The sequence below is a fragment of the Podarcis pityusensis genome, assembly GCF_964106645.2.
Source record: "Podarcis pityusensis genome assembly, chromosome: 16".
Lineage (NCBI taxonomy): Eukaryota > Metazoa > Chordata > Lepidosauria > Squamata > Lacertidae > Podarcis > Podarcis pityusensis.
The window spans coordinates 6,961,593-6,975,964 of record NC_138041.1 but is presented as its reverse complement, the minus strand read 5'-3'; the positions used below and the strand labels follow the sequence as shown (position 1 = coordinate 6,975,964).

The 14,372-nt window shown below is 45.3% G+C and overlaps 1 long non-coding RNA gene across 1 annotated transcript; it reads right to left on the bottom strand.

The window, feature by feature from the left end:
- Positions 1-8,000: 8,000 nt before the first annotated feature.
- On the bottom strand, positions 8,001-14,241 carry LOC308465152. Its single transcript, XR_013980287.1, has 2 exons — positions 14,186-14,241; positions 8,001-9,114 (listed from the first exon to the last, which is right to left on the bottom strand). It is a non-coding gene; the product is annotated as an uncharacterized lncRNA (long non-coding RNA).
- Between the last annotated feature and the right edge of the window lie 131 nt (positions 14,242-14,372).

The following is a 14,372-nucleotide window of genomic DNA, read 5'->3' as shown; positions in this document are numbered from 1 at the left end:
CATGCCCCCCGCTATATGCATTTTTTGTACAAATTACTTGGCTGTAGAAACACATGGCAACATTAAAATAAGTGTGAAAGTCGGAGGATGACTGTGTTTTGGTTCATTTATTGTTCCAGGCAAAGCAAACTGAACCCGGTTTCACCTCCATCCCTGTTACCATTACAGTGGAAATTCGGTTTGCGAACGTGATCTGTGCGGAAGGCATGTTCGCAACCCGCAGTGCCGCGTCTGCGCATGCGCGTGATGCGATTTGGTGCTTCTGCGCATGTGCAAGCGCCGAAACCCAGAAGTAACCTGTTCTGGTACTTCCAGGTTTCGGTGCATCCATATCCTGAAAACGCATAATCCAAAGCATCTGTAACCCAAGGTACCACTGTACATTTATATCTTGCCTTTTGGCCAAAGATGTTAAGGGCAGTGAACACTGTTCTCGCCCTTTTTCATTTCACCCTACCAATGATCACCCTCTAAGCTGGATTAAGCTGAGAAATAGAATAGCTCTCCCGGGATCACACAGTGAGTTTCATGACTGAATGGAGATTTGAACCCTGGTCCTTTGTTTGTATGATTCTATGCCCCTCCACAAATTTGCATGTGAAGACCCTCAAAACCACCCCCAAAATAAAGACACAATAGATATAGAATTTAGTTTAAGGTTTTGGGCATTAATTTTGGCCACAACTTTATTGATTACAGCATGTGAGTGGTTGCTTAGGCATTGGTTCCAGACTGCCTGAACCTGCACAGTGGCAGGAACAGGACTGACACTGGGCACCACCATATTTCAGTAAAGGAAAGCATCCTGGGGGAGCGAGAAGGCTTCAATCTCACAGCCCTAGCCCCTTGACAGGCCTCAGACAAAAGCAAGGCGAGCCCCTGGATTCCTTTAATGGAATTCCCTAGCAGCAGCGATGGAGGGGCAGGCACAGCCAACCACGTCCCCTCCGCAAAACATTGAACCAATGCCTATCCACCAACCTTACAAAGTTGTGACAATTTGCTACGCGGTAGGCAAAAACCAAATGGCAACAGCCAATCAGCCAAATGGCAATATTCCTACCGTGCCTCTGCTCCAAAACAGATGACCCCTAGACAGGCATAGCAAGGCCAAAGAACAGCCCTAAATATAGGGTGGGAGGGTGGGTGATCTGCTGCACGTCGCAAGAAAGTGATGTGCAGCAGCTTAAGTAGCCCCTCAATAGCCAATAGATGATCCAACAGGCCAAATTTCTGCCCCAGCAACTGAGGGGCAACCAATGGGGTGTTGTGGCTATCCAAACGGTCCCATCTCACAACAGGTGATCTCACCGCAACACGGTGATGGAGGACACGATTTCTCCTATCCTCTTCTAAAGCCCTCCAAGATGGTGACCATAATAGTCTTCCCTTTGAAGATTGCATGCTGCATTTACTAAGGGGGGAGGGGGAAACCAAGACAGAACAGGTGTGGGGTGAAACTGGAAAAAAATAACTAAGAGCCTGCAATCAAAATAAAATGTTATGGTCTGGATTTAATAATCTCGATGGAGCTTCTCTAAAATTACATATATATGGATCCTCAGGGCAGTCAGAGCCATATAATTTCCAGATCCTCTGAAGTCAGGTGTGATTTGAGGACTTGGGCATTGGAATCCCTGCCTTTGCACCATCTGGGGCTGATGATATATTCTGCTTTGGACTCCATTCATTTGTTCTTATTAAAATAATTTTAGCTGTCCGAGCCACAAGTTGTTGTTGCCAGTTAAATTAAAATGACCTCAGGCTCAGACACCCTCTCTCTCTCTCTCTCTCTCTCTCACACACACACACACACACACATCAACCAATAACCCAGGGGGTGTCGCCTATCCTTCCCAAATGGTATAAAAAGCTCACCAGAGACCAGGATCCTCCACGTTGCTCTGCTTGCTTGCCTCTATTTTCTCCTCTCACCTTCTGCTCCTCAGAAAAGCAGGTAAGTAGGCATACCAAGGCCTTTTGGACTTGCTGAAATGTCATCTCCTTGAGATGAACTTTTATGTCGGTGTCTTTCTATGGTTGGGCATGATCCTTGTTAAAAAAAAAAACAACTGATGGGTTGGTGATGACCATTGGCATCATATGGAATTAGTTATTAAATCACTTATTGTAGTATTAGTAGTAATAGCTATCAATGGCTACTAACATTAATGACGATGTTTACTTACTTTTTTGCATTAATATCTCACCTTTTCTCCAAAGAACTCGAGGTGGCATGCAAACTTCTCTTCCTCCTCATTTAATCATCACAAGTAGCTTAGGCTGAGAAGCAGTGACTAGTCCAAGGTCACCCAATCCTGGGATTTGGGAACTGGTCTCTCCAAGGTCTCTGCCCAACAGTCCAACCAAATTGGTTCTGCATCCAGTCTCAGGGGCTCTTATGGGCACTGTTTCTCAGTCTAAGCTTCCTCATTGGGTTCTTGTGAGGATAAAGCAGGGAGGGGGTAACCATGTACAACACCTCATGCTCTTTGCGGGGAAAAGTGGTATATAAATGAAAACAAACAAAAACCCCAAAAGATTCCTGTAAGAATAACAGAGGACGACAGGAGGTTGGATGAAGGTGAGCTGTGCAGAAGCCCACTGGCAAGCATGCTCCAAGACAAGCTGCCTGCTAGCTCTGTAGAGGCTCCTTTTATTAGCACAATGTACAAAACCAGTCAGATACATTGTCGACTGTGATCTTTACACATCTTCCAATCCTGAGATCGTGGGGTGGTACAAAGTTATTTTGGCACCTGTTTCCACTGTGTCATTTCCCCCTTGAACAATGTATGACGTAGGAGACAAAGGTCACAGACAGGGCACAGCAGACGACTAAGAGAGCAAAGGTTAGATAGAGGACATGATGTTCAGACAGCTGTGGCTTTGTCTGCAGATGGAAGTGTGCTCCACACCCAGAGATTATTCCTTCAATTCCCCAGCCCCAAATCTGAATCTTCGGAAATTCACTGCATCCAGCCATCAAGAGTATGGTCAAGAAGGACCAATGATCTGACTCATTATCAGACAGCTTCATTTGAACAGATGTCAGGGACTGGCTGGATGAGGAGGAGCGGTGGAAGCCTCCCGACCATGAGCCCCCCAGGGAAAGCACAGCGGGGGAGGACTGGGATCCTGGCTCCCAGTGGCAGGAAATGAAGGCTGGGAGCTTGGAGGATGATGTAGAGGAGGAAACAGGCAGGTGCACCAGCAGAGACAGGAATCAGATTTAGCAGCTCCAGCACAGAGTCACCCTGACAGCCTGAAGTATGCCAGAATAAAGCATCTGATGAGCCAGGCAGAAGCGGAGAGGGTCCCTTAAGACTCACCTTAGACAGAGGGAGCAGCCTGACACAGAGGGCTAAGGAGTGAAGGGGAAGTTACAAGCCAGTCTGGGCAACAGCTTTATATAGACACGAACAACCCTAGAAGTCTCTGTGTGTTCTCTGTTCTGCTTCCTTAGTAAAGAAACTAACTAAACTAGCCGGTGTTTCACTGTCTTCCTCTGATCTGTGAATGTGCTGTTCTCCTTGCTGGCTCCCTGACACCACGTGATAATTGTGCTTTCACATTCTTTTTCAGACCCACACAATACAATGGGGTATTGTGGTCCATCGTGCACCATCCCATCATTTGGGTTTGGCTCAGGTTATGGCCTTGGTAGTGGCTACGGTGGCTACGGTGGCTACGGTGGCTACAGTGGCTATGGTGGCTATGGTGGCTATGGTGGCTATGGTGGCTATGGCTATGGCGCTGAACATGCAGCAAACCTTGGCGTTCTCCCTGGGGTCCAGCCTTCATGTATCAACCAGCTCCCACCATCAGATATTGTGATCCAGCCAGCTCCCTGCATCATTACCATCCCTGGACCAGTCCTCTCTGCTTCCTGTGAGCCCGTCGCAGTGGGAGGAAACACAGCATGTGCTGTAGGCTCATATGGGTATGGAGGGCTGGGTGGATATGGACTGGGTGGATATGGACTGGGTGGACATGGATATGGACTGGGTGGATATGGATATGGACTGGGCAGATGCGGGCTGGGATATGGAAGAGGACTCTATGGTTACGGGTCACTTGGCCGTAGGTCTTTATTGTCAGGTAGCCGGATCTATGGATGCTATTGCTGAGGACAGATGCAAAGAACAACATGGAAACAGAAGCAACAGATAAGACCCACGGATGAGGTTATAGGGCTATTTGCATGCAACGTCCCTTAACAATCAGGCCTAATGTGTGTCACCCGTTGACACAAATTTCTCCAAATCGCCTTACTCTGCTCCATAGTTCTGCTGGGCTGGTTTCTTGAGGGTTTGCTCCAGTTTTGCTAAGATCCTGAAATGCACTGTACATATGTATGGTAACCCAACTTGAGTGTGCGTGCGATCTGAACTGGCTCTGAAGCAAGGCGGGAGGAGCTTCCAAATTAATATCCTTCTTGCTTTTTGTCTTCTGGAAGTGATGTAAAAAAAAAGAGAAGAATGCAATGAAACTTGTGTGAAATCAAATTCAATTGTGACCTTTGGACTTTGCTGTGCAAGACTCTGAGTTGTGGAGGAGCTTTTTTATTCCATTCTGCATGTCTAATATCTTGCTTTGTCCTTCTGGGGCTGATGGGTCTCTGTTCAGCCCCATTCTGCCCCCACTTCCATTAAAGCTTTAAGTGCATTGCATCACATGCCTATTCATTATTTTCTCACAAAAACACAGAGACTGGGAAATATTAACGGTTGATAAAAGCCACTTTAGAACAAATGAACCTGCTTTCTATTTTATTTATTTATTCATAAAAAAAATGAATAGAGTGCTATTTCATATTTTTTTAAAAAAATCAGTTTACAATGAAAATGCATAAACCTATGCAGAGAAAAAAAATTGAAGAAGAAACCAGACGTCAATTCACCATTTTTAATCGTCTGCATAAGCCTGGTAGAATAGAAAAGTTTTCAGCAGGTGTTAAAACAGAAGGCAGCTGCTGAAATTGGCAGAGTAATCCACAATACTAGGCTAATGACACACCTTAGCTAGGAATCTTGGCAGCAATGAGGTTAGAGTGATCACAGTGCGAGAGCCCCTGTGTGGCTCTGCAGTCACTGAAGCAGACCCCTAGTTTTGGGGGAAATAGTCACAAGGTAAACAGCGAAAAGTCACTGGGGGGAAAAATGCTTGCAAGATCTTGAGCCCTGTTGAATTAGACCCATAAAGGCACATCCTCGGATGAAATAATAGAAATCATAGAATTGGCTCCCAGTACATTTCTGAGCACAATTCAAAGTGTTGGTGCTGACCTTTAAAGCCCTAAATGGCCTCGGCCCAGTATACCTGAAGGAGCGTCTCCACCCCCATCGTTCTGCCCGGAAACTGAGTGCTGAGGGCCTTTTGGCAGTTCCCACGCTGCAAAAAGCCAAGTTACAGGTAACCAGGCAGAGGGCCTTCTCAGTAGTGGCACCCGCCCTGTGGAACGCCCTCCCACCAGATGTCAAAGAGAAAAACAGCTACCAGACTTTTAGAAGACATCTGAAGGCGGCCCTGTTTAGGGAAGCTTTTAATGTTTGATGGACTACTGTGTTAGTTGTAGTCAAAGTGGGAGATAACCAGAGCATGCACCACTCTGGCAAGACAGTCTGTGGGCAGGTAGGGTCTCAGCCTGTGTATCCAATGGAGCTGGTAGACAGCTGCCCTGGACACAGAATTGACCTGCGCCTCCATGGACAGCTGTGAGTCAAAAATGACTCCCAGGCTGTGCACATGGTCCTTCAGAGGCACAGTTTCCCCATTCAGGACCAGGGAGTCCTCCGCATCTACCCGCCACCTGTCCCCCCAAAACAGTACTTCTGTCTTGTCAGGATTCAGTCTCAATTTGCCAGCTGCCATCCATCCTCCAACCACCTCCAGACACTCACACAGGACCTTCACTGCCTTCACTGGTTCTGATTTGAAAGAGAGGTAGAGCTGGGTATCATCCGCATACTGACAAACACCCAGCCCAAACCCCCTGATGATCTCTCCCCTAACAATTTTGTGCCTGGGGCAGCCACCCCTCCTCTCCCCCCACGCTATGCCACTGTGTACAGGGAAGAAGGATTATGGTTAAAAACACCAGAAAAACACTGCGCTGGATTAGGCCCGTGGCCCATCTAGTACAGCATCCTGTTCTAACAGTGGCAAATAAGATTTCTCCAGAAAACCCAGAGGCAGGTCATGAAGGCAAGAGCCCTCTGTCATTTTTAGAATCTCAGCACAATAACAACTCTCCCCCTTCTGGTAACTTTTGGTATATGTTTATTTTATATGCAATGTTGAAAAACTCGAGATCCACTGTGCAGATTCTTCTGAAGTACAGTGGTACCTCAGGTTACATACGCTTCAGGTTACAGACTCCGCTAACCCAGAAATAGTGCTTCAGGTTAAGAACTTTGCTTCAGGATGAGAACAGAAATCGTGCTCCGGCGGCGTGGCAGCAGCAGGAGGCCCCATTAGCTAAAGTGGTGTTTCAGGTTAAGAACAGTTTCGGGTTAAGAACGGACCTCCAGAACGAATAAAGTACTTAACCCAAGGTACCACTGTATGGGAATAAGAATGTGAAAGGCCCTGTGTGGCCCTGCAGTCACTGAAGAAGGCCCAGATTTTTTTTTGGAAATAGTCACCAGGTAAACAGCGAAAAGTCACTGGGGGAAAAAAAAATGCATGTAGGGACTTGAGCCCTGCTGAATTAGACCCCTAAAGGCACATCATGGGTTGAAATAATAGAAAGCATAGAATTGTAGAGTTGGACAAGACTACAAGGGTCATCTAGTCTAACCCCCTGCAATGCAAGAATCATTCACCCAACATGGAGCTCTAACCCACAACCCTGGAATTAAGAGTCTTGTGCTCTACCAACTGAGCTGTCCCAGCTGCCACAAATGGGCAACCAGGTTCCTATGAGGAGCCCCAAAAAGCTCAGCAACTCTGGGCAGTCCCCCCCCCCCATTTTCTTAATTTGAAGTCCCCCAAAATAGGGGGCATCTAATACACAAGGGCGTCTTGTACATGTAAAAATATGGTATATCAAATTTTGTTTCTCTCATTGTCTCATTCTACCAATCTTAAGCTCAGTTCTCCACACTTCCACATCAATTTGTGATTAATCAATTACTTACTTTAAAAACTATTCCTGAAAATCCATCAACATCTGCTTGCAAATTTTCCTTAATTTTCCTCATAATTTTCCCTATTTCCCCCCATATTAGGCAGTTTTGCCTAATATGAACATCTTTACCAAGCAATTTTCCATTAATATATTTTATTTTTGCATGTTATTTTCACTGATGGGTGCATTTTTTTATGCACGCCTGACCACAGTGTATGCATTTATTGTACCCCTTATTTGTCTGGAGGGCTGCATTGCAAAATTCAGGGAATTAAGAGAATCAATGTAAAGATAAAGGTAAAGGTAAAGGGACCCCTGACCATTAGGTCCAGTCGTGACCGACTCTGGGGTTGCGGAGCTCATCTCGCTTTATTGGCTGAGGGAGCCGGCATACAGCTTCCGGGTCATGTGGCCATCATGACTAAGCTGCTTCTGGCGAACCAGAGCAGCGCACAGAAATGCCGTTTACCTTCCTGCCAGAGTGGTACCTATTTATCTACTTGCACTTTGACGTGCTTTCGAACTGCTAGGTTGGCAGGAATAGGGACCGAGGAACGGGAGCTCACCCCGTTGTGGAGATTCGAACCACCAACCTTCTGATCGGCAAGTCCTGGGCTCTATGGTTTAACCCACAGCGCCACCCGCGTCCCTTCGAGAATCGATGTACTTTTATTCAAATATTGCTTCAGCAAGTATGAATCTGATAGGTCCTTATTTAAATGCAAATTGAATCAGATTTCTACCACATCCCTAATTGCACAGGTTGTACAGCAAGAGGGGTGTCCAATTAATGGCTGGCTAAAGTTTCATTTTGTTTGCAAAATGAGGATGACAATGCAATGTAAAATCAAAATCCAGCAGCCAGATGTTTTGAATGCAACAAAAGGTTTAATTCAAGGAAAAAGGAAAAAAGAAAGAACAGAAGCAATTTGAACACTGGTCATTTTTCCTTCCAAGCAAGACAAGGTGCAGAATACAAACATGAACAAATTGAATTCAGTTCATTCAGAGATTTAAAATAGGTTTATGAAGTTGGGTTGAAATCTATTTTAGTGGGAAGGGGAGCCTTAAGATGTGGAAAATCATCTAGAAGTCCCTTTCCCCGGGGAATTCTGGGAAATGAGTTTTAATGAAAGGTGACTTGAGATATGGATCCTTAAGGGAGAAACATCAGAGTGCCCACCAAACTACAATTTCCAGGATATTATAGAGGGTGAAGGGGAAGTGATGTCATCAGTATAAAACAGATGCATATTTGTCCTTTTTTAAAAATATGGCCTTAGCCTAAATGGGGATGTTGGTAGAATTAGTGTAGAAGCTTCAAATTTTGAGCTAAAAGGAAGAATATCAAACACCACTATAGGCTGGATTCCTAGCATAGCTGATCTTCGCTTATTCCTGTTTAATTCAGATGGACACCTCAGCCTTTGGGAGAAATGGAAAGTTATGCCAGTAATTCTATGGGTCTTGCAGCTGTAAATTCCTGGGTCATATGGCAAGTTCCTCTCAATTTAACAGGGGTATCTGCAGATGCTAGCACGACGCCCAAGGTGACCTTTATTCCTCAGGTAGCCCCGTCTTCCCAGGCCATAGCCCCAGCCACTATAACCGCAGTGGTCAACTGCACACGGTGTGTTGCCTCCCACATAAACAGGCTCACAGCTTGCGGACAGAATTGGCCCTGGGATGGTCACCACACTTGCGGGTGGCTGAATCACAACTTCGGCTGGTGGGATCTGGTTGATACATGAAGGCCTGACCCCAGCCAGGGTGCCCAGGCTGCCGGATGATTCAACAGCACCGTAGCCACGACCTCCGTAGCCCCAGCCGAGACCTCCATGTCCCCAGCCGCCATAGCCGAGACCTCCGTATCCGCAGCCAAGACTTCCTGCTGATCCAAAGCCAACAGTGGGGGTGGAGGCATAGGATGGGACAGCGCACGATGGACCACAGTCAGCCATGGTGGAGTTATGAAGGTGAAACTGGAAGAAAACATATGATTGACAATGATGAGTTTGCACCAGAAGACAGCCTAAAATTACTCACAACATGGAAGAAGGATGGTCACTTTCTTCCTTGAGATGTTGCCTTGTCAAATCCTAGAGATGGGTGGATGACTTCCCCTCCTATATTGCTGTTCCTAGGAAGCTGCCTATTACGGATGCTGACGATTACCTTCTTGTGTAATATGCAGGATCCATTTAAATGCACTACAGTGGTACCTTGGTTGTCAAACTTAATCCATTCCAGGAGTCCGTTCAACTCCCAGAACCGTTCGAAAACCAAGGCGTGGCTTCCAATTGGCTGCAGGAGCTTCCTGAACTCAATCGGAAGCCGCGTCAGAAGTTAGGCTTCCAAAAAACATTTGCAAACCGGAACACTTACTTCTGGGTTTGCGGCATTCGGGAGCCGATTTGTTCGGGAGCCAAGCTGTTCGAAAACTAAGGTACCACTGTGTACATTTAAAGCATTATCTACCTCTATCTACCTCTATCTATCTATCATCTATCTATCTATCTATCTATCTATCTATCTATCTATCTATCATCTATCTGTATCATCTATCTATCATCTATCTATCTATCTATCTATCTATCTAATCTATCATCTATCTATCTCATCTATCTATCTATCTAATCTATCTATATCTATCTATATCTATCTCTATATCTATCTCTCTATCTATCTATCTATCTATCTATCTATCTATCTATCATCTATCTATCATCTATATCTATCTATCATTTATCATCTATCTAAGTTTTTTAACATATCATTTTCAACAGTAATTAAACATACTTTTACATCTTATACAACTTTTTTGACTTCCATCAATCACCTCTGAAAATTTTCCAATCTAATCACATTTCTTACTTCACTATTACATTTAAATCTCATAACTATACTTTTCCTACTTTGCAATGTTTCATATATTTCTCCTTCCAAAACTTCTTGTAGTCCTACTAGCGTAATTTGTTGATTACAGTTGCTCTTCAAATAGTTCGTATATTTCTTCCAATCTTCTGTGAATCTCTGGTCCCGCAGGTTCCGAGTCCTTCCTGTCATTTTATCTAATTCTGCGTAGTCCATTAATTTTGTCTGCCATTCTTCTTTTGTCTGAATTTCTTCTTGCACATTTAAAGCATTATCATACCATTTCAAATTATGATGCCTCCCCCGCCCCTCGCACAGCCCCAATCCTGGCAGCTGTAGTTTGTAATGGGTGCTGAGAACTGCTAGGAGGTTCCTATTGTAGTTCTGTGAGACAAATAGAAATCTCCTAACCACTCTCAGCACCCTTGATGAACTAAAGCGCCCAGGATTTGATACTGCTTTCAATGTATATTGCATGAGGCGCCTGAGTCAGACCATTGGTACTTTGTTGATACTTACAGGTAGCGGCTCACCTGCATTTCAGACAGGTGAGATTCCCAGAGCTAACTGGCGATGCTGGGTGGAATTCAACTCAATTAGAGTAGAACCATTGAAATGATTGGACTATTGGAATGAATGTGCGTAGTCATGTGAGTTCATCTCCATTTCTCTGCTCTGTGTAGGACTAACATTGGCTACCACACACCTGGGATTGAACCTGGGACCCTTTGCATGCAAAGCTCTGCCACCAAGCATGGTCCTGTGCTTTTATTGTGCCCTTCATCCCACTCCCTGCCACCCACACAAATTACAATCTAACTATGCAACGTTCTAAATAGTCCAGAATTGAAGAATGTGACATTTGCCATAGTTTTAGGACTAGGAACTTTGGGGAGGGGAGTTTAAGTGAAGGCTAAGATTTTCAGCAAGCTGGATGTTGTGCCCCATCTTCACATTCTCCACATTCTCTGGGAACAGAGGCAGTTTTTAGGGTAGCCACACTATGCACTCACCCACTTTGCCCTTCCCTGACATCACAGCAGCTCAGCGAATGAGAGCAAGACCAGTGGGATCACCCACTCCTGCCAAGCCTACCTGCTGTGAGATCAAAAAGCAGATAGCCAATTACTGCAAAGTGATAATCGTTACCCTTGGTTGGTATGTGTATGTAGTTGTTGAGCAACTTTTTAAGAAGCGGGGAAGGGGAGATTTCATCATTATGCCCTCCCACCAGATGTCAAAGAGAAAAACAACTACCAGACTTTTAGAAGAAATCTGGGAAGTTTTTAATGTTTAATAGGTTATTGTATTTTAATATTCTGTTGGAAGCCGGCCAGAGTGGCTGGGGAAACCCAGCCAGATGGGTGGGGTATAAATAATAAATAATAAATAATAAATAATAAATAATAAATAATAAATAATAAATAATAAATAATAAATAATAAATAATAAATAATAAATAATATAAATAATAAATAGATGAGGCTTCTTGGGACCAATTCCCAGGGCAACAGAGAGTGGATAAAGGCTGGGAACACAGCAAACAGGTGCAAGATTGTTCCACCAAGCTTGCAATTTCTCACAGATTTTTGAGCAGACCACATCAAAAGGCTTCTGAGAACCGGTTTGGTAAACACTGACTGCCTGGGTTGAGAAATAAAGGCTTGGGATTCCTGACAAGAGAGCCACAGAAATACTTTGCCCATGGGCTCTAAATCTAATCAGCATCCCAAATGATTTAGAGAGTTTCTTGAATTGAACTTGAGTCATCTCCTTCCATGTTCCATTTACAGGGATGGGGAAGCAGGCTCTCACTCCAGGCCAAAACCTCTCACCCTCTGGACCCTCCTGGACTTCTTTTACCTGGCTGGTAAAATTCTCACCATACTTCTCACCTGCCCAGGTGGAGAGCAGAGAGGGTTGTGTGTCTGTGTAGGAACCTTTCACATGTGGAATGGAGCTGGAATGAGGACTACTGTGAAAAGGTAAGAGTCCACATCTGTTGCTCCACCCACTATTGCCTCTGGACCCAATCACGTCCCTCTTCCCACCAGCATGTGCCTCACCCTCAAAGGGATGTCCGTAACAGAATACATCCACTTTCAAATTATGACATTTCCTCTGCTTTCATTAACTTCATATTCAGTAACATACCTCATCAGTTTCATTAATTAATCTGCACTTCTTACTTAGTAATAGTAAAGGCAAAGGGACCCCTGACCATTAGGTCCAGTCGTGGCTGACTCTGGGGTTGTGGTGCTCATCTCACTTTATTGGCCAAGGAAGCCGGCGTACAGCTTCCAGGTCATGTGGCCAGCATGAATAAGCCGCTTCTGGGGAACCAGAGCAGTGCACGGAAACACCGTTTACCTTCCTGCCGGAGTGGTACCTATTTATCTACTTGCACTTTGATGTGCTTTCGAACTGCTAGGTTGGCAGGAGCAGGGGCCGAGCAACGGGAGCTCACCCCGTCATGGGGATTCGAACCGCTGACCTTCTGATCGGCAAGTCCTAGGCTCTGTGGTTTAACCCACAGCGCCACCCACGTCCCTACTTAGTAATAACCCCCCCCAAAAAAAAAATGAGAAGAGGACAAAGGAAGGTGCCTTGAGTTACATCATTGTCCCATCCACCTTTTTTGTGCCTACAGTGCCTGTCAGTCGTTCTCCAGGCGACATTCTCCCTCCTACCCAGGGGTGAAGGAAGGTATCGTGAAACCTGGGGGGGGGTGCTATGTATGACATATGCGCCATATGTAGTGATGCCCCACATGCGCTGAACATAGCTGTTTGCCGGTGGTGCTGCTCCAGTGATGTACGGACGGATCCTCCATTCTTGGTTGCTGGAGGGATACCGGCACCGTCCGTACAGCGCTGGAGTGGCTCCGCCGGCAAACCGCTAAGTACAGTGCATGTGCGCCATCACTATGTACAGTGCATGCATGTGACACAGCACATGCGTTGTACATGGCGGTTTGCTGCCGGTGCTGGGATCCCCTGCTCGCAGCTGCAGCCGCGAACGGAGGAGCCTCCACTTGCAGCTGATGGATGCTCGCGCCGCTGCAAGTCCCCGTGGGGTGACTTCTTGTCACCCCCACAGACACTGAACCCCGGGTGCACCATCCCCCCTGTCCCCCGTTGCGACGCCACTGATCCTACCTAGTGATGCTGGATGTTTGACTAGGGACCCTTTGCATTCAGTCCTCATGGTTCTGAATGAAGAAGTGACGGCACCACCCTGCAGATGGGACCCAGATAAATGGACTCAAAGCTTCCTGAATAATAATAAAAAGCTTGCCTTTTCTTCTTTCCCAGTTTCTGCTCATTTGGATATTGAATTCACTGGTTTCAGTGATCAATCCTGAGAGAGTGCTAGAGGATTGCAAGGGGTTGGATTAGATTACCCTCGTTGTTCCTTCCAACACCACAGTTCTTTCATTCTCTGATTCTCTGTTCAATCTTCAACCTCTCTTGTTAGAGTTTGGAGGGACTCCTGCCTAAAAGCTTGGAGGGTTATTGCCAATCAGCATAGACAATAATGAGTTACCTAGGTTGGGACTGACTAAATACTGAGGCTGACTAAATGTATGGCAGCTTACTACTACTACTACTACTACTACTACTACTACTACTAATATTTGCATCTGTCCTTAGCATTATTGTTAAGGGCAGATTGATCCAGCTAAGCTTAAAGATTTAAAAAGGGAAATGACCCCACAAAGAACTTATTTCAATAACCAAAACTATAAAATGCACTTGAAGACAGACATGTTTGCCATTTCTCCCAAATGCCTCAAATCTCTGTCACTCTCTCTATCTTGACCTCATCCACTAATATCTCATTTACTAGGGGGTTTCAATTCCAAGAAGTATGTAACATTCACACACCCTCAAAATAAATAAACAAATAAAGGAACCCGCTTTGAAAATAATTACTAAGGATGTGGGGAGTTACGTTGTCCAGACATGGGGGAACTGGTAGCCCTCCAGATGTTGTTGGACTCTACTACACATCAGCCCCCGCTAATACAGCCAAGAGTCAATAATAAAAAGAGTTATAGAGCAACAACATCTGGGGAGACGCAGAATTCCCTATCCTTCACATCGTCTTTTGTCAAAACTCTTCTGTAAGTGAACCCTCTCCGCCTGGAATGACAGATCTTTCTCAAGGTTGACTTACCCAGTTCTCCGGACAACAGAAGACTGATGCAATATCAAGTTGTGCTTTTGGTGGACTTCTGAACATTTTTATACCATTCTTGTCACCCATCCCTGGTGGTAAAGAACCTCCTTGTAGCGCCGCAGGGTTTAATTACCTACCCCAACTCAAGAAGCAGGAAACAATTGAACCCCCAAATTATTTTAAT